At 38.4% G+C, this 21,255-nt stretch overlaps 1 protein-coding gene across 1 annotated transcript in view; it reads right to left on the bottom strand.

The window, feature by feature from the left end:
* Positions 1 to 21,255, bottom strand: part of TMEM116 (transmembrane protein 116) — a gene marked incomplete at its 3' end in the record, with an annotated part of 73,808 nt that overhangs the window by 11,769 nt on the left and 40,784 nt on the right. The window lies entirely within an intron of this gene.

Genomic DNA, 21,255 nt, shown 5'->3' with positions numbered 1-21,255 from the left:
TGAAACTAATACAACATTGTAAATCAACTATACTCTAATAAAAATTTTCAAAAAAGAAAAGGCCATAAGAATTTCCATTTCTAATAATGATAGCCTAGGCTGTCTTAACCAAACTTTCCAATCAAAAGAACAAAATATGTTGAATAAAATGTTTTTTAAATCTTTAAAAGCATCAAAGAGCTGACAAAATCACAATGAACCAGCAGCACAAAATCCAAGAGAAGGAATTTCTGCTTCCACCTTTGATGAAATAACATGAATAGAATTTGTCTTTCAGCCTTAAAAACTAAAAATTGGACAAAATATATGAAAACACCCTGTTTTCAAACACTGGATAACATCATTACAGAACAGTAATCCCTGAAAGAAGAAAAATGAACAAATTGAGTTCATCAAGTTCCCCAGCTACCTGGCTAGGAAAAGTGAGTACAGTGATGGGGAATCCAAACAGAGACAAGCTGTCCTGGTGAGTTGAGGAGACATTTCAGTGTTTGGGGAGGCCAAGGCAGCTAAAATGTGTGAAGCAAATTATCAGAGAAGAGGCAGACACACAGAGACATAGTGCTCTGGAGATGTGCAGAGGTACCTTCAAGTCTTTGATTAAGTATTGATCTACACACATGGGAGAGAAAACCATGAAGAGAAGAGAAAGAAGCACCAGAAAGGAATAGGTGGAACAATCTCCAAAGGAATCCCTGAAGGAGTAGTTTGTGTTCCCATCAGCCAGTGTGGAATGACTTCCTAATCCATAGGCTGGAAGGGCAGTACTGTAGAATAATAAGGTAGAATCATAAGAAGAGTATTGCCTTACTATTGGGACCAAATTAGCTGTACATGAAATACTTTCCTAACTAAAGCTTGAAAGCAAGCCTTCAAAAAATAAAGGATCAAACAGACTCAGTTAACTATATATAAGACAAAATCCCCAAATTTAAATGGGATTTATATATGTATATAAAATTTATGCATGTATATAAAACCTAATACCCAACAATGTTAAATCTAGAATGTCTGGTGTCTACTAAAATATTGTAAGTCATATAGATAAGCAGGAAATTATGGCCCATAACTAAGAGGAAAATTAATCAACAGAAATGGACCCAGATACAACATAGATTATGAAAATTAGGAGACAAAAATGTTAAAGGAACTATTGTAAATATACTCAATATGTCCAAGAAGGTAGAGGAAAGCATGAGCACAACATTGAGAAATGGAAGATATAAAAAAGATCCAAGTTGAAATTCTAGAGATTTTAGAAAAATTCTAGAAAAATATAATATATGGAATTTAAAATATGGAAAATTAAAAACCGCAAAAAATTAGTAAACTTGAAGACACAGAAATAGAAATTAAAATGAAACATCTAGAGAAAAAAGACTGAAAAAAAATGAACAAAACTTCAGTGAGCTGTGGAATACAAGTGGGCTAACACACCTGGGATTGGAATTCCAGAAGGAGTAGAGAGGAAGGGAGAAACAAAGAAAATATGTTTGAGGAAATAATAACCAAAAATTTTCCAAATATGATGAAAATATTAACCACCATGTCCAAGAAGCTTAACAAAACCAAACATAAGAAACATGAAGAAACCACACCAAGGCACAAGGTAATCATGAATATAGATGCAAAAATCCTCAACAAAATATTAGCAAACCAAATTCAACAACACATAAAAAGAATCATACACCATGATCAAGCTGGATTTATTCCAGGGTCACAAAGATGGTTCAGCATATGCAAATCAATCAATGTGATACACCACATCAACAAAAGGAAAGGCTAAAACCACATGATCATCTCAATAGATGCAGAAAAGAGCATTTGACAAAATTCAACATCAATTCATAATAAAAATTCTCACCAAAGTGGGTATGGAGGGAAGACATCTCAACATAATAAAAGCTACTTACGACAAACCCATAACCAACATAATACTCAATGATGAAAAGCTGAAAGCCTTCTCACTAAATTCAGAACAAGACAAGGATGCCTACTCTCACCACTTCTATTCAGCACAGTATCGGAAGCCCTAGCCACAGAAATGAGACAAGAAAAAGAGATAAAACGTATACAAATTGGAGAGGAAGAGATAAAACTGCCACTATCTGCACATGACATGATACTCTATAGAGAGAACCCTGAAGTCCCCCACAAAAACTGTTAGAACTAATAAATGAATCCAGCAAGGTAGCGGAACACAAGAATATATAGAAATCTGTTGCATTTCTTTGCACTAACAATGAAATATCAGAAAGAGAAGGTGAAAAAACAATCCCATTCTAAATTGTATCCAAAAAAAAAAATACCTAGGAGATGAAAGACCAAGGAGATGAAAGGTGTATATACTGAAAACTACAAAACATTGATAAAGGAAATAGATGATGATTCAAAGAAATGGAAAAATATCCCATGTGCTTGGACTGGAAGGCTTAATATTGTTAAAATGGCCATACTACCCAAAGCAATCTACAGATTTAATGCAATCCCTACTAAAATAACCATGACATTTTTCACAGAACTAGAACAAATAATCCTTAAATTTATATGGAACCACAAAAGACCCAGAATTGCCAAAGCAATTCTGAGGAAAAAGAACAAAGCTGGAGGCATAATGCTTCCAGATTTCAGACTATACTACAAAGCTACAATAATCAAAACAGTGTAGTATTGGCACAAAAACAGATATGTAGTACAACAGAACAGAACAGAGAGCCCAGAAATAAACCCACGCACCTAGAGCAAAAAGACACATAACATACATAGGTCAACTAACCTATGACAAAAGAGGCAAGAATATACAATGGAGAAAAGACAGTCTCTTTAACAAGTGGTGATGGGAAAGCTGGACAGCCGCATGTAAATCAATGAAGTTAGAACACTCACTCACACCATATATAAAAACAAACTCAAAATGGTTTAAAGCCTACATATAAGACATGACACCATAAAAGTCCTAGAAGAGAACATAGGCAAAACATTCTCTGACATAAATCGTAACAATATTTTCTTAGCTCAGTCTCCCAAGGCAATAGAAATAAAAACAAAAATAAACACATGGGTCCTAATCAAACTTAAAAGCTTTTGTACAGCAAAGGAAACCATCAACAAAATGAAAAGACAACCTATGGAATAGGAGAAAATATTTGCAAATGATGCAATGAACAAGGGGTTAATATCCAAAATATACAAACAATTCATACAAATCAATATCAAAAAAAAAAAATCAAACAACCCAATCAAAACATGGGTAGAAGACCTGAATAGACATTTCTTTAAAGAGGACATGCAGATGGCCAACAGGCACATGAAAACATGCTCAACATCACTAATTATTAGAGAAATGCAAATCAAAACCACAGTGAGGTAACACTTCACACCAATCATAATGATTACCATCAAAAAGTCTACAAATGAAAATGCTGGACAGGGTGTGGAGAAAAGGGAACCATCCTACATTGTTGATGGGAATATAAATTGGTACAGCTACTATGGAGAACAGTATGGAGGTTCCTTAAAAAACTAAAATTAGAGTTACCATATGATTCAGCAATCCTACTCCTGGGCATATACCCAGAGAAAACTCTAACTTAAAAAGATACATGCACCCCAATGTTCACAGTAGCACTATTTACAATAGCCAAGACACGGAAGCAAACTAAGTGTCCATCGACAGATGAATGGATAAAGAAGATGTGGTTATACATACACAATGCAATATTACTCAGCCATAAAAAAGAATGAAATAATGCCATTTGCAGCAACACAGATGGACCTGGAGATTATCATACTAAGTGAAGTAAGTCAGGGAATTCCTTGGTGGTCCAGTAGTTAGGACTTGGTGCTTTCACTGTCATGGCTTGGGTTCAAACCCTGGTCGGGGAACTAAGATCCTGCAAGCTGTTCTGCGTGGCCAAAAATGAATAAATAAATAAGTGAAGTAAGTTAGACAATGAAAGATGAAACATTTATATACGGAATCTAAAAAAATGATACAAATGAACTTATTTATAAAACAGAAACAGACTCATAGACATAGAAAACAAACTTATGGTTACCAAAGGGGAAAGGTGGGAGGGGGATGGATAAATTGGGAGTTTGGGATTGACGTATACACACTACTGTATTTAAAACAGACAACCAACAAGGACCTACTGTATAGCACAGGGAACTCTGCTCAATATTCTGTAATAACCTAAATGGGAAAAGAATTTGAAAAAGAATAGATATATGTATATGTATAACTGAATCACTTTGCTGTACACCTGAAACTAACACAACACTAAATCAAAATAGTCCAATATAAAATGAAAACTTTTAAATAAAAATAAATTAAAAAAATAAAAATTAGGTCTTCGCTGGTGGCGCAGTGGTTGAGAGTCCACTGCCAATGCAGGGGACATGGGTTCGTGCCCCAGTCTGGGAAGATCCCACATGCCGCGGAGCGGCTGGGTCCGTGAACCATGGCTACTGAGCCTGCGCGTCCGGAGCCTGTGCTCCACAAAGGGAGAGGCCACAACAGTGAGATGCCCACGTACCAAAAAAAAAAAAAAGATGGAAAAAAAAATTAAAAAAAACGTTTTTAATTTTAAAAAGTTTTAAAAAAAGATGTGGTATATATACAATGTAGTATTACTCAGCCATAAAAAAGAATGAAATATTGCCATTTGCAGCAACATAGATGAACCTAGAGAATATTATCCTTAGTGAAGTAAGTCAGAGAAAGACAAATATATATGATATCACTTATATGTGCAATCTAAAAATAATACAAATGAATCTGTACACAAAACATAAACAGACTCAGATATATGAAACAAACTTATGGTTACCAAAGAGAAGAGGGAACGGGGAGGGACAAATTAGGAGTATGGGGTTAACAAATACAAACTACTGTACATAAAATAGATAAGCAACGAGGATTTCCCATATAGCACAGGGAATTATAGTCAATACCTTGTAATAATCTATAATGGAAAATCTGAAAAAACATATATATAGAACTGAATCACATTGCTGTACACCTAAAATTAACACAATATTGTAACTCAACTACACTTCAATTTAGGAACTTCCCTGGCAGTCCACTGGTTAAGACTCTGCACTCCCAGTGCAGGAGGCACAGGTTCGCTCCCTGGTTGGGGAACTAAGACCCCGCATGCCTCATGGCACGGCCAAATAAATTAATGAATTAAAAAAAACTATACTTCTAATTAAAAAAGCGGACATCATAATCAAATCACTGAAAGTCATGGGAAAACAGAAAATACCAAAAGCATCTAAAGCAAAAAGACACATTACATACATAGGAACAAAGATGAGAATGATAGCAGACACAATGCAGAAACAATCAGAAACAATGCAATCCAGAAAACATTAGAAGCAACATCTTTAAAATACTGAAAGGGAAAAAAAAATCTGTCAACCCAGAATTTTATACACAGTGAAAATACCTTCCAAACAAAGGAAAAAAATAAGGACTTTTTCAGACAAACAAAAGCTGAGAGATTACACCGAAGCACACCATTACTATAAGAAATGTTAAAGGAAGTACTTCAGGGAAAAAATGTAATAACAGATAGAAATTTGGATCTACACAAAGGAATTAAGAGCATCAAAAATGTGAATCATTTGGTGCTTCCTCAAATAATTAAACATAAAATTACTGTATGATTCAACAATTCCACTCTTAGGTATATACCCAAAATAATTGGATATAAGTATTCAATCACATGCACGTGCATGTATATAAAGGTGAAAAGGTAGAAGCAGTGCAAATGTCCATAATCAGAAGAATAAATAAGCAAATTATGATGTATACACACAGTGGAATATTATTCAGCCATAAAAAGGAATGAAGTACTGATACATGCTACAATGTAGACGATCCTTCAAGACATTATGCTAGGGCTTCCCTGGCGGTGCAGTGGTTAAGAAGCCGCCTGCCAATGCAGGGGACATGGGTTCAAGCCCTGGTCCAGGAAGACCCCACATGCTGCAAAGCGACTAAGCAACAACTACTGAGCCTGCACCACAACTGCTGAAGCTCGTGTGCCTAGAGCCTGTGCTCCACAACAAGAGAAGCCACCGCAATAAGAAGCCTGCGCACTGCAATGAAGATTAGCCCCCACTTGCCACAACTAAAGAAAGCCCACACACAGCAACGAAGACACAATGCAGCCAAAAATAAATTTATTAAAAAAAAAAATCTTCCCTGTGTAAAAAATAAAAAAAGACATTATGCTAAGTGAACAAAGCCAGACACAAAAGGTCACATTTTGAATGATTTTATTACTACATCAAATAATATAGAATAGATATAGCCATAGATACTAAATTCAGACTGGTGGTTCCCAAGTGTTGGAGGTAGGAAAGACGGGGAGAAACTGTTTAATGAGTAAGCTGTTTTACTTTGGAAGGACAGAAATGTTTTGGAACTAGATAGAGATGGTGGTTGCACAACACTGTGAATGTACTAAATACCACTAAACTGTTATTCACTTTAAAATGGTTAATTTCATGTTATGTGAATTTCACCTCAATAAATTATTTTTTAAAACCTTCGTGCATGAAAGGACATTATTAAGAAAGTGAAAAGACAACCTAAAGAATGGGAGAAAATATTTGCAAATGATATATCTGATATGGATCTATTATTCAGAATATATTTTAGGGCTTCCCTGGTGGCACAGTGGTTGAGAGTCTGCCTGCCGATGCAGGGGACGTGGGTTCGTGCCCCGGTCTGGGAAGATCCCACATGCCGCAGAGCGGCTGGGCCTGTGAGCCATGGCCACTGGGCCTGCGCGTCCGGAGCCTGTGTTCTGCAATGGGAGAGGCCACAACAGTGAGAGGCCCGCGTACCGCAAAAAAAACAAAAACAAAAAACCAGAATATATTTTAAAAACTCTTACAACTCAACAACCAAAAGACAAAGCTGTGGTGTCACTCTACACAGCTCACCTCCCAATACACACCGAGAGTCCACACAGGCCTCCACCAGCTCTATGGAGCAAAGAGGGCCGAGAGCAGTGGAGGCTGGGAAAGTGATTGGCTGTGAGGGACAAAGGACACCTGCATCCGAGGCTGCATCTGAGTAGAGTCGCAGGCACTTACACAGGCAGCACATCAGACCTGTATCTGCACATGGGCCCCCCCCCCTTGCTTTGGCACTCCCCTCCTCAGGGGCAAGAGACCTGGTGTGGGGAGAGCGAAAAACACACACTTAAAGGGAACAGAGCCAGCCTGAGTCCAACCCTCAGGGGTTCTGCTCCAGTAACTTGGGATCAGACCCTGCCCCACGTAGGGTCATGATGGCCACTGAGCAGAGGGAAAGCCCTGCCTCACACAGTGCCAGTTCGCGCCCCTCCATCTCCAGCCCCACTCCCTACTGGGGTGATAGCTGCCAGCACACCCTGTGGAAATATGTGACTGGCATACAAGTCAAATCCAGCTCTCCCACCAAAGGCACCGGACACATGCAGTCCGTATAGGGACACTCCCTCATAAGAGCACCCCTTCAAAACTGCAATAGGTAACTATTTCACCTAAATTCATAGAGGCAGAGAAAGTTACACAAATGAAAAAAGCAGAAGAACTACTCTCAATTGAAAGAGAAAATCCCTGAAAAAATGAAATAATGAAATGGAAAGAAACAATTTACCAGATAAAGAATTCAAAACATTGGTAATGAAATTACCAATGTTAACTGAATTAGGGAAAAGAATTGATGCAAACAGCGAACATTTTAACAAGCAACTAGAAGATATAAAAAAAGACCCAATCAGAAATGAATAATTCAATAGCTGAAATAAGAAACAACACACTAGACGGGATGAATAGCAGACTAAGTGATACAGAAGAATGCATAAGTGATCTGGATGACAGAATAATGGAAACAATCCAATCGTAACAGCAGAAAGAAAAACAACTTTTTAAAAAATTAAAGCAATTCAAGAGATCTCTGGGATAACATTAAGCATACCAACATTCACATTATAAGGGATCCCAGAAGGAGAAGAGAGAGTGAAGGGGATCTAAAATGTAATTAAGGAAATTATAAAACTTCCCAAACCTGAAGAAGGAAACAGATATCCAGGTACAGGAAGCACAGAGGGTCCCAAACAAGATCAACTCAAACAGACTCACAATAAGACATATCATAATTAAAATGGCAAAAGTTAAAGAGAATACTAAAGTCAACAAGAGAAAAACAAAAAGTCATATACAAGCGAATCTCCATAAGGCTAAGAGCTGATTTCTCTGCAGCAACTTTACAGGCCAGAAGGGAGTGGCATGATTATTCAAAGTGCTGAAAGGGAAAAACCTGCAACCGAGGATACTCTACCCAGCAAGACTATCATTTAGAATAGAAGGAGAGACAAAGAATCTCTCAGATAAGCTAAAACTAAAACAGTTCATCAATATTAAACCTACCCTAAAAGAAATGTTGAAGGGTCTTCTCTAAGTGGAAAAGAAATAAGAATCTACAGGAAAGGGGAAATCCCACTAGGAAAGGCAAATATATATATGGTAAGGACTGGGGATCAACCATTAAATAAGCCAGTATGTAGAATAAAAGATAAAAAATTGTAAAAGTGACTATGACTACAATAAATAGATAAGGGATAAGCACAAAGATGTAAAATATGGCATCAAAAATAAAATGTTGGGGAGGTGAGTAAAAAATGTAAATATTTTAGAATGTGTTTGAACTTAAAAATTACCAGTTTAAAACAAGTTGATATAATTATAGGTCAACATATATGAGTCCCATGGTAACCACAAATCAAAAACCTACAATAGATACACAAAAACTAAGAAGAAAGAAACACAACTATACTTCTAAAGAAAATCATCAAACATAGGGGAAGAAACTAAAAGAAGAAATGAACAGAGAAGAACTATAAAAACAATGAGAAAACAAGCAATAAAATAGCAATAAGTACATATCTATTAAAAATTACTTTAAATGTCAAGAGACTAAATACTCCAATCAAAAGACAGAGTGTGGCTGACTGGATGAAAAAAACAAGACCCTTCAATATGCTGCCTACAAGAGACTTCACTTCAGGGCTAAAGACACATACAGACTGAAAGTGACAGAATGGAAAAAGATATTTCAAGCAAATGGAAATGACAAGAAAGCAGGGGTAGCAATACTCATATCAGACTAAATAGACTGTAAAACATAGGCTATAATAAAAGACAAAGAAGGGAATTATATAATAATAAAGGGATCAACACAGAGGAGGCTACTACACTCATTAACATATATGCACCCAATACAGAAGCGTCTAAATATATAAAGCAAATACTAACAGACATAAAGGGAGAAACTGACAATAATAAGTAGGGGACTTTAACACCCCATTTACATCAATGGACAGATCACCTAGATGGAAAATCAGTAAGGCAACAATAGACTAGTTGGACTTAGATATCAACAGGCCGTTACACCCCAAAACAGCAGAATAGACATTCTTTTCAAGGGCACATGGAATGTTCTACAGTATAGATCACACGCTACACCACAAAACAAGACTCAACAAATTTAAGAGGATAAAAATTATATCAAGCATTTTTTCTGACCACAAAAGTATGCTAAATACATTAAAGGGATCATACACCATGATCAAGTGGGATTTATCCCAAAATGCAAAGATGGTTCAATATCGGCAAATCAGTGTGATACATCACATTAACAAATTGAAGAACAAAAATCATGTGAGAGGGGCTTCCCTGGTGGCACAGTGGTTAAGAATCTGCCTGCCAATGCAGGGGACATGGGTTCGAGCCCTGGTCCTGGAAGATCCCACATACCATGGAGCAACTAAGCCCGTGGTCATAATTACTGAGCCTGTGCTCTGGAGCCTGTGAGCCACAACTACTGAGCCTGCATGCCACAACTACTGAAGCCTGCATGCCTACAGCCCGTGCTCTGCAACAAGAGAAGCCACTGCAATGAGAAGCCCGCACACCACAATGAAGAGTAGCCCCCGACTGCCACAACTACAGAAAGCCCGCACACAGCAGTGAAGACCCAATGCAGCCAAAAATAAATAAATAAAATAATAAATTTATAAAAGAAAAAAGATCATGTGACAATCTCAACATATGCAGAAAAAGCTTCTGACAAAATTCAACATTCATTTATGATAAAAACTCTTAACAAAGTGAGTATAGAAGGAACATATCTCAACATTATAAAGACCATTTATGACAAGCCAACAGCAGCATCATACTCAACAGTGAAAAGCTGAATGCATTTCCTCTGAGATCAACAACAAGACAAGAATGCCCACTCTTGTCACTTCTATTCAACATAGTACTGGAAGTCCTAGCCACAGCAATCAGACACGAAAAAGAAATGAAAGATAAAAGGAATGCAAATTGGAAAGGAAGAAGTAAAACTGTCACTGTTTGCAGATGACATGACACTATGCATAGAAATCCTATAGACACCAAAAGACTATTAGAACTCATAAATCAACTCCATAAATTTTCAGGATACATAATTAATATGCAGAAATCTGTTGCGTTTCTATACACTAACAATGAACTACTAGAAAGAGAAATTAAGAAAACAATCCCACATACAATAGCATCAAAAAGAATAAAATACCTGGTAATAACTCTAACCATGGAGGTAAAAGACCAGTATTTGGAAAACTTTAAGACACTGATGAAGGAAACTAAAGATGACACAAACAGATGGAAAAATATCCCATGTTCATGGATTGGAAGAATTAATACTGTTAAAAAGAACATAGTACCCAAGGCACTCTACAGATTCAATGCAATCCCTATCAAAATACCAATGGTATTTTTCACAGAACTAGAATAAATAATTTAAAACTTTGTATGGAAACACAAAATACCTTTAATAGAGAGAACAATCTTGAGAAAGAAGAACAAAGCAGGAAGAATCATGATCCCTAACTTCATATTACACTACAAAGCTACAGTCACCAAAACAGTATAGTACTGGCATTAGAAACAGATACACAGATCAATGGAACAGGACAGAAAGCCCAGAAATAAACCCATGCACTTATGGTCAATTAATCTACAACAAAGAAGGCAAGAATATACAATGGAGAAAAGACAGTCTCTTCAATAAGTGGTGCTGAGAAAACCAGACAGCTACATGTAAATCAAATTAGAACATTCCCTAACGCCATATAAAAGAATACATTCAAAATGCATTAAAGACCTAAATGTAAGACCGGATAATATAAAACTAGAGGAAAACATAGGCAGAACATCCCTTGACATAAACACAGCAATATTTTTTTGGATCCTTTTCCTAAATAAAGGAAATAAAAGCAAAATAAACAAATGGAACCTAATTAAACTTAAAAACTTTTGCAAAGCAAAGGAAACCATCACCGAAACAAAAAGACAACCTACAGAATGGGAGAAAACATTTGCGAATGATATGACTGATAAGGGATTAATATCCAACATACATAAACAGCTCACACAATTCAACATCAAAAAGCAAATAACCTGATTAAAAATGGGCAGAAGAACTGAATAGACATTTTTCCAAAGAGGAAATGCAAATGGCCAACAGAAACATGAAAAGGTGTTCAACATTGCTAATCATCAGGGAAATGCAAATCAAAACCACCATTAGAGAGGAGCTTCAAGATGGCGGAAGAGTAAGACGCAGAGATCACTTTTCTCCCCACAAATACATCAGAAATACATCTACATGTGGAACAACTCCTACAGAACACCTACTGAACGCTAGCAGAAGGCCTCAGACCTCCCAAAAGGCAAGAAACTCCCTACCAGGGTAGGGCAAAAGAAAAAAGGAAAAACAGAGACAAGAATAGGGACGGGACCTGCACCAGTGGGAGGCAGCTGTGAAGGACGAAAGGTTTCCACACACTAGGAAGCCCCTTCGCAGGCGGAGACTGCAGGTGGTGGAGGGGGGAAGCTTTGGAGCCACGGAGGAGAGTGCAGCAACAGGGGTGTAGAGGGCAAAGCGGAGAGATTCCCACACAGAGGACAGGTGCTGACCAGCACTCACCAGCCTGAAAGGCTTGTCTGCTCACCCGCCGGGACGGGTGGGGGCTGGGAGCTGAGACTCGGGCTTCAGTCGGATCCCAGGGAAAGGACTGGGGTTGGCTGCGTGAACACAGCCTGAAGGGGGCTAGTGTACCACAGCTAGCCGGGAGGGAGTCAGGGAAAAAGTCTGGAGCTGCTGAAGAGACAGGAGACTTTTTCTTGCCTCTTTGTTTCCTGGTGCGCGAGGAGAGGGGATTCTGAGCACCGCTTAAAGGAGCTCCAGAGACGGGCACGAGCCGCGGCTATCAGCGCGGACCTCAGAGACGGGCATGGGACGCTAGGGCAGCTGCTGCAGTCACCAAGAAGCCTGTGTACAAACACAGGTCACTCTCCACACCTCCCCTCCCGGGAGCCTGTGCAGCCTGCCACTGCCAGAGTCCCATGATCCAGGGACAACTTCCCCGGGAGAATGCACGGCACACCTCAGGCTGCTGCAATGTCATGCCGGCCTCTGCCACTGCAGGCTCGCCCCGCATCCGTACCCCTCCCTCCCCCCGGCCTGAGTGAGCCAGAGACCCCAAAGCAGCTGCTCCTTTAACCCCATCCTGTCTGAGCGAAGAACAGATGCTCTCAGGCGACCTACATGCTGAGGCGGGTCCAAATCCAAAGCTGAACCCCAGGAGCTGAGCGAACAAAGAAGAGAAAGGGAAACTTCTCCCAGCAGCCTCAGGAGCAGCGGATTAAATCTCCACAATCAACTTGATGTACCCTGCATCTGTGGAATACCTGAATAGACAATGAATCATCCCAAAGTGAGGAGGTGGACTTCAGGAGCAACGATATATATATATTTTTTTCCCTTTTTCTCTTTCTGTGAGTGTGTATGTGTATGCTTCTGTGTGTGATTTTGTCTGTATAGCTTTGCTTTTACCATTTGGCCTAGGGTTCTGTCTGTCCAGTTTGTTTTGGTTTTTTTTTACTTAAAAATATTTTTTTCTTAATAATTATTTTTTAAATAACTTTATTTTATTTTATCTTCTCTCTTTCTTTCTTTTTTTTCTCCCTTTTATTCTGAGCCGTGTGGAGGACAGGCTCTTGGTGCTCCAGCCAGGCGTCAGGGCTGTGCCACTGAAGTGGGAGAGCCAAGTTCAGGACACTGGTCCACAAGAGACCTCCCAGCTATACGTAATATCAAACGGCGAAAATATCCCAGAGATCTCCATCTCAATGCTAAGACCCAGCTCCACTCAACGACCAGCAAGCTACGGTGCTGGACACCCTATGCCAAACAACTAGCAAGACAGGAACACAACCCCATCCATTAGCACAGAGGCTGCCTAAATCATAATAAGGCCACAGACACCCCAAAACACACCACCAGATGTGGACCTGCCCAACAGAAAGACAAGATCCAGCCTCATCCACCAGAACACAGGCACTAGTGCCCTCCACCAGGAAGACTACACAACCCACTGAACCAACCTTAGCCACTGGGGACAGGCACCAAAAACAACAGGAACTATGAACCTGCAGCCTGCAAAAAGGAGACCGCAAACAGTAAGTTAAGCAAAATGAGAAGACAGAGAAACACACAGCAGATGAAGGAGCAAGGCAAAAACCCACCAGACCTAACAAATGAAGAGGAAATAGGCAGTCTACCTGAAAAAGAATTCAGAATAATGATAGTAAAGATGATCCAAAATCTTGGAAATAGAATGGAGAAAATTTTTTAAATGAAGAAACATTTAACAAGGACCTAGAAGAACTAAAGAGCAAACAAACAGTGATGAACAACACAATAAGTGAAATTAAATATTCTCTAGAAGGGATCAATAGCAGAATAACTGAGGCAGAAGAATGGATAAGTGACCTGGAAGATAAAATAGTGGAAATAACTACTACAGAAGAGAATAAAGAAAAAAGAATGTAAAGAATTGAGGACAGTCTCAGAGACCTCTGGGACAACATTAAATGCACCAACATTCGAATTATAGGGGTCCAAGAAGAAGAAGAGAAAAAGAAAGGATCTGAGAAAATATTTGAAGAGATTAGACTTGAAAACTTCCCTAATATGGGAAAGGAAATAGTCAATCAAGTCCAGGAAGTACAGAGAGTCCCAACAGGATAAATCCAAGGAGAAACATGCCAAGACACATATTAATCAAACTATCAAAAATTAAATACAAAGAACAAATATTAAAAGCAGCAAGGGAAAAAAACCAAGTAACACATAAGGGAATCCCCATAAGGTTAACAGCTGATCTTTCAGCAGAAACTCTGCAACCCAGAAGGGAGTGGCAGGACATATTTAAAGTGATGAAAGAGAAAAACCTACAACCAAGATTACTCTACCCAGCAAGGATCTCATTCAGATTTGATGGAGAAATTAAAAGCTTTACAGACAAGCAAAAGCTAAGAGAATTCAGCACCACCAAACCAGCTTTACAACAAGTACTAAAGGAACTTCTCTAGGCAGGAAACACAAGAGAAGGAAAACACCTACAATAACAAACCCAAAACAATTAAGAAAATGGGAATAGGAACATACATATTGATAATTACCTTAAATGTAAATGGATTAAATGCTCCAACCAAAAGACACAGACTGGCTGAATGGATACAAAAACAAGACCCGTATATATGCTGTCTACAAGAGACCCACTTCAGACCTAGGGACACATACAGACTGAAAGTGAGGGGATGGAAAAAGATATTCCATGCAAATGGAAATCAAAAGAAAGCTGGAGTAGCAATTCTCATATCAGACAAAATAGACTTTAAAACAAAGACTATTACAAGAGACAAAGAAGGACACTACATAATGATCAAGGGATCAATCCAAGAAAAAGATATAACAGTTGTAAATATTTATGCACCCAACATAGGAGCACCTCAATAAATAAGGCAAATACTAACAGCCATAAAAGGGGAAATTGATAGTAACACAATCATAGTAGGGGACTTTTAACACCCCACTTTCACCAATGGACAGCTGATCCAAAAAGAAAATAAATAAATAAACACAAGCTTTAAAGGATACATTAAACAAGATGGACTTAATTGATATTTATAGGACATTCCATCCAAAAACAACAGAATACATATTCTTCTCAAGTGCTCATGGAACATTCTCCAGGATAGATTGTATCTTGGGCCACAAATTAAGCCTTGGTAAATTTAAGAAAATTGAAGTCGTATCAAGTATCCTTTCCGACCACAACGCTATGAGACTAGATATCAATTACAAGAAAAAAATCTGTAAGAAATACAAACACATGGAGGCTAAACAATACACTACTTAATAACCAAGAGATCACTGAAGAAATCAAAGAGGAAATCAAAAAATACCTAGAAACAAATGACAATGAAAACACAATGACCCAAAACCTATGGGATGCAGCAAAAGCAGTTCTAAGAGGGAAGTTTATAGCAATACAATCCTGCCTTAAGAAGCAAGAAACATCTCAAATAAACAACCTAACCTTACACCTAAAGCAACCAGAGAGAGAAGAACAAAAACCCCCCAGTTAGCAGAAGGAAAGAAATCATAAAGATCAGATCAGAAAAAAAATGAAAAAGAAATGAAGGGAACGATAGCAAAGATCAATAAAACTAAAAGCTGGTTCTTTAAGAAGATAAACAAAATTGATAAATCATTAGCCAGACTTGTCAAGAAAAGAGGGAGAAGACTCAAATCAATAGAATTAGAAATGAAAAAGGAGAAGTAACAACTGACACTGAAGAAATACAAAGGATCATGAGAGATCCTTTGTACAAGAGAGATCATTTGAGATCCTAGATACAAGCAATTATATGCCCATAATATGGACAATCTGGAAGAACTGGACAAATTCTTAGAAATGCACAACCTTCCGAGGCTGAACCAGGAAGAAATAGAAAACATAAACAGACCAATCACAAGCACTGAAATTGAAACTGTGTGTAAAATCTTGCAACAAACAAAAGCCCAGAACCAGATGGCTTCACAGGTGAATTCTATCAAACATTTAGAGAAGAGCTAATACCTATCCTTCTCAAACTCTTCCAAAATACAGCAGAGGGAGGAACACTCCAAAACTCATTCTACGAGGCCACCATCACCCTGATACCAAAACCAGACAAAGATGTCACAAAGAAAAAAAACCACAGGCCAATATCACTGATGAATATAGATGCAAAAATCCTCAACAAAATACTAGCAAACAGAATCCAACAGCACATTAAAAGGATCATACACTATGATCAAGTGGGGTTTATCCCAAGAATGCAAGGATTCTTCAATATATGCAAATCAATCAATGTGATACACCATATTAACAAACTGAAGGAGAAAAACCATATGATCATCACAATAGATGCAGAGAAAGCTTTTGACAAAATCCAACACCCATTTATGATAAAAACCCTCCAGAACGTAGGCATAGAGGGAACTTACCTCAACATAATAAAGGCCATATATGACAAACCCACAGCCAACATCGTCCTCAGTGGTGAAAAACTGAAAGCATTTCCACTAAGATCAGGAACAAGACAAGGTTGCCCACTCTCACCACTATTATTTAACATAGTTTTGGAAGTTTTAGCCACAGCAATCAGAGAAGAAAAAGAAATAAAAGGAATCCAAATTGGAAAAGAAGTAAAGCTGTCACTGTTTGCAGATGACATGATACTATACGTAGAAAATCCTAAAGATGCTACCTGAAGACTACTAGAGCTAATCAATGAATTTGGTAAAGTAGTAGGATACAAAATTAATGCACAGAAATCTCTTGCATTCCTATATACTAATGATGAAAAATCTGAAAGTGAAATTAAGAAAACACATTTACCACTGCAACAAAAAGAATAAAATATCTAGGAATAAACCTACGTAAGGAGACAAAAGACCTGTATGCAGAAAATTATAAGACACTGATGAAAGAAATTAAAGATGATATAAATAGATGGAGAGATATACCATGTTCTTGGATTGGAAGAATCAACATTGTGAAAACGACTCTACTATCCTAAGCAATCTACAGATTCAGTGCAATCCCTATCAAACTACCAGTGGCATTTTTCACAGAACTAGAACAAAATTTTTCACAATTTGTATGGAAATACAAAAGACCCCGAATAGCTAAAGCAATCTTGAGAAAGGAAAACGGAGCTGGAGGAATCAGGCTCCCTGACTTCAGACAACACTACAAAGCTTCAGTAATCGAGACAGTATGGTACTGGTTCAGAAACAGAAATGTAGATCAATGGAACAGGATAGAAAGCCCAGAGATAAACCCACACACATATGGTCACCTTATCTTTGATAAAGGAGGCAAGAATATAAAATGGAGAAAAGACAGTCTCTTCAATAAGTGGTGCTGGGAAAACTGGAGAGCTACATGTAAAAGAATGAAATTAGAACACTCCCTAACACCATACACAAAAATAAACTCAAAATGGATTAAAGACCTAAATATGAGGCCAGACACCATCAAACTCTTAGAGGAAAACATAGGCAGGACACTCTATGACATAAATCACAGCAAGATCCTTTTTGACCCACCTCCTAGAGAAATGGAAATAAAAACAAAAATAAACAAATGGGACCTAATGAAACGTCAAAGCTTTTGCACAGCAAAGGAAACCATAAAAAAGACAAAAGGACAACCCTCAGAATGGGAGAAAATATTTGCAAATGAAGCAACTGACAAAGGAGTAATCTCCAAAATTTACAAGCAGCTCATGCAGCTTAATATCAAAAAAACGAACAACCCAGTCCAAAAATGGGCAGAAGACCTAAACAGACATTTCTCCAAAGAAGATATACAGATTGCCAACAAACACATGAAAGAATGCTCAACATCATTAATCATTAGAGAAATGCAAATCAAAACTACAATGAGGTATCATCTCACACCGGTCAGAATGGCCATCATCAAAAAATCTACAAAGAATAAATGCTGGAGAGGGTGTGGAGAAAAGGGAACCCTCTTGCACTGTTGGTGGGAATGTAAATTGATACAGCCACTGTGGAGAACAGTATGGAGGTTCCTTAAAAAACTAAAAATAGAACTACCATATGACCCAGCAATCCCACTACTGGGCATATACCCTGAGGAAACCATAATTCAAAAAGAGTCATGTACCAAAATGTTCACTGCAGCTCTATTTACAATAGCCAGGACATGTAAGCAACCTAAGTGTCCATCAACAGATGAATGGATAAAGAAGATGCGGCACATATATAAAATGCAATATCACTCAGCCATGAAAAGAAACGAAATTGAATTATTTGTAGTGAGGTGGATGGACCTAGAGTCTGTCATACAGAGTGAAGTAAGTCAGAAAGAGAAAAACAAATACCGTATGCTAACACATATATATGGAATCTAAAAGAGAAAAAATGGTCATGAAGAACCTAGGGGCAAGATGGGAATAAAGATGCAGACCTAGTAGAGAACGGACGTGAGGATACGGGGAGGGGGAAGGGTAAGCTGTGACAAAGTGAGAGAGTGGCATGGACATATATACACTACCAAACGTACAATAGATAGCTAGTAGGAAGCAGCTGAATAGCACAGGGAGATCAGCTCGGTGCTTTGTGACCATATAGAGGGGTGGGATAGGGAGGGTGGGAGGGAGGGAGATGCAAGAGGGAAGAGATATGGGGACATGTGTATATGTATAACTGATTCACTTTGTTATAAAGCAGAAATTAACACACCACTGTAAAGCAATTATACTTCAATAAAGATGTTAAAAAAAACACCATTAGATTTCACCTCACACCTGTCAGAATGGCTATTAAGAAAAAGTCAACAAATAACAAATGTTGGCGAAGATGTGGAGAAAAGGGTACACTTGTACACTGTTGGTGGGAATGTAAATTGATGCAGCCGCTATGGAGAACAGTAGGGAGGTTTCTCAAAAAACTAAAAATGGAACTGCCATACAACCCAACAATTCCATTCCTGGGTACATATCTGAAAAAAAACAAAAACACTAATTTGAAAAGATATATGCAATGCAATGTTCATATCAGCATTATTTACAATTGCCAAGACATAGAAACAACCTCAAAGCCCATCAGCAGATGAATGGATAAAGAAGAAATAGTATCTATATACAATGGAATACTGCTCAGCCATAAAAAAGAATAAAATTTTGCCATTTGCAGCAACATGGATGGACTTGGACAGCATTATGCTGAGTGAAATAAGTCAGACAGAGAAAGACAAATACTGTAAGATATGTGAATTCTAAAAATACAACAAACTAGTGAATATAACAAAAAAGAAGCAGACTCACAGATATAGAGAACAAACTAGTGTTTACTAGTGGGTGGGGGCAATATAGGGATGAAGGAGTCAGAGGTACAACTATTGGGTATAAGATAGGCTCAAGGATGTATTGTACAACACAGGGAATATAGCCAATATTTTATAATAACTGTGAATGGTAACCTTTAAAAATTGTATAAAAAATAAAATAAGTAAATTAACTGCAAAGAAAAAAAAGGAAGATTCTGAACATCACTGAGATCACTCAGCATCACTGAACATCATCTGAGAAATACAAAATCAAACCACCATGATGTATCACCTCCCACCCATCAGAATGACTATTATAAAAATGACAACAAATAACAAGCGTTGTAGAGGATGTGGAGAAAATGAACTCTAGTGCACTGTTGGTGGGAATGTAAACTGGTGTAGCCACTATGGAAAACAGTAAGAAGGTTCCTCAAAAAAACTAAAATTTGGGCTTCCCTGGTGGCGCAGTGGTTGAGAGTCCGCCTGCCGACGCAGGGGACACGGGTTCGTGCCCCAGTCCGGGAATATCCCACATGCCGCGGAGTGGATAGGCCCATGAGCCATAGCCGCTAGGTCTGCGAGTCTGGAGCCTGTGCTCCGCAACGGGAGAGGCCACATCAGTGAGAGGCCCACGTACCGCAAAAGAAAAATAATAATAAAATAAAACTAAAAATTGAACTACCTTATGATCCAGCAATTCCACTTCTGGGTATTTTTTGAATACAACAAAACACTCGAAAAGATATATACACACATATGTTCACTGCAGCATTACTTACAATAGGCAAGATATGGAAGCAACCTACATGCCTATGGATAAAGAAAACATAGTGTCTGTGCATGTGTGTGTGTGTGCGTGTGTGCGTGTGTGTGTGTGTGTGAGAGAGAGAGAGAGAGAGAGATGGAATATTACTTGGCCATAAAAAAGAATGAAATCTTACCATTTGCTACAACATGGATGGACCTAGAGGGTATTATGGTAGGTGAAATAAGTCAGACAGACAAGGACAAGTACTGAATGACTTCACTTATATGTGGATTCTAAAAAACCAAACAATGAACAAACATAACAAAACAGAAACAGAGTCACAGATACAGAGAACAAACTGGTGGTTGACAGAGTGGAGAGATGTTGGGGGATGAGTGAAATAGGTGAGGGAGATTAAGTGGTACAAACTTCCAGTTGCAAAATAAATGAATCTCGGGGTGAAGTGTACAGCATGGGGAATATAGTCAATAATAATGTACTATCTTTGTATGGTGACAAATGGTAACTAGACTTATCATGGTGATCATTTTGTAAAGTATAGAAATGTAGAATCACTATCTTCTGCATCAGGAACTAACATAGTGTTTGTAGGTAAATAATGCTTCAAAAAACAAAGTCATAGAAAAAGAGATCAGATTTGTGGTTACCAGAGGTGGGGGTGGGAGGAGGGGGAACTGATGAAGGTGGTCAAAAGGTACAAACTTCCAGTTATAAGATAAATAAGTACTAGAAATGTAAAGTACAACATGATAAATATAATTAAAACTGCTGTATGGGGCTTCCCTGGTGGCACAGTGGTTAAGAATCCGCCTGCCAATGCAGGGGACACGGGTTCGAGTCCTGGTCCGGGAAGATCCCACATGCTGCAGAGCAACTAAGCCCGTGCACCACAACTACTGAACCTGAGCACTAGAGCCCACAAGCCACAACTACTGAGCCCGTGCCTCACAACTACTGAAGCCCGTGTGCCTAGAGCCCGTGCTCTGCAACGAGAAGCCACCACAATAAGAAGCCTGCACACTGCAACGAAGAGTAGCCCCTGCTTGCCGCAAGTAGAGAAAGCCCGTGTGCAGCAACAAAGACTTAACGCAGCCAAAAATAAATAAATTAAAACAAACAAACAAAAAAACTGCTGTATGTTATACATAAAAGTTGGTAAGAGTAAATCCTAAGTGTTCT

Source organism: Grampus griseus (assembly GCF_964374135.1).
Source record: "Grampus griseus genome assembly, chromosome: 12".
In the NCBI taxonomy this organism is placed as follows: Eukaryota; Metazoa; Chordata; class Mammalia; order Artiodactyla; family Delphinidae; genus Grampus; species Grampus griseus.
This window is presented reverse-complemented; position numbering and strand designations above follow the sequence as displayed.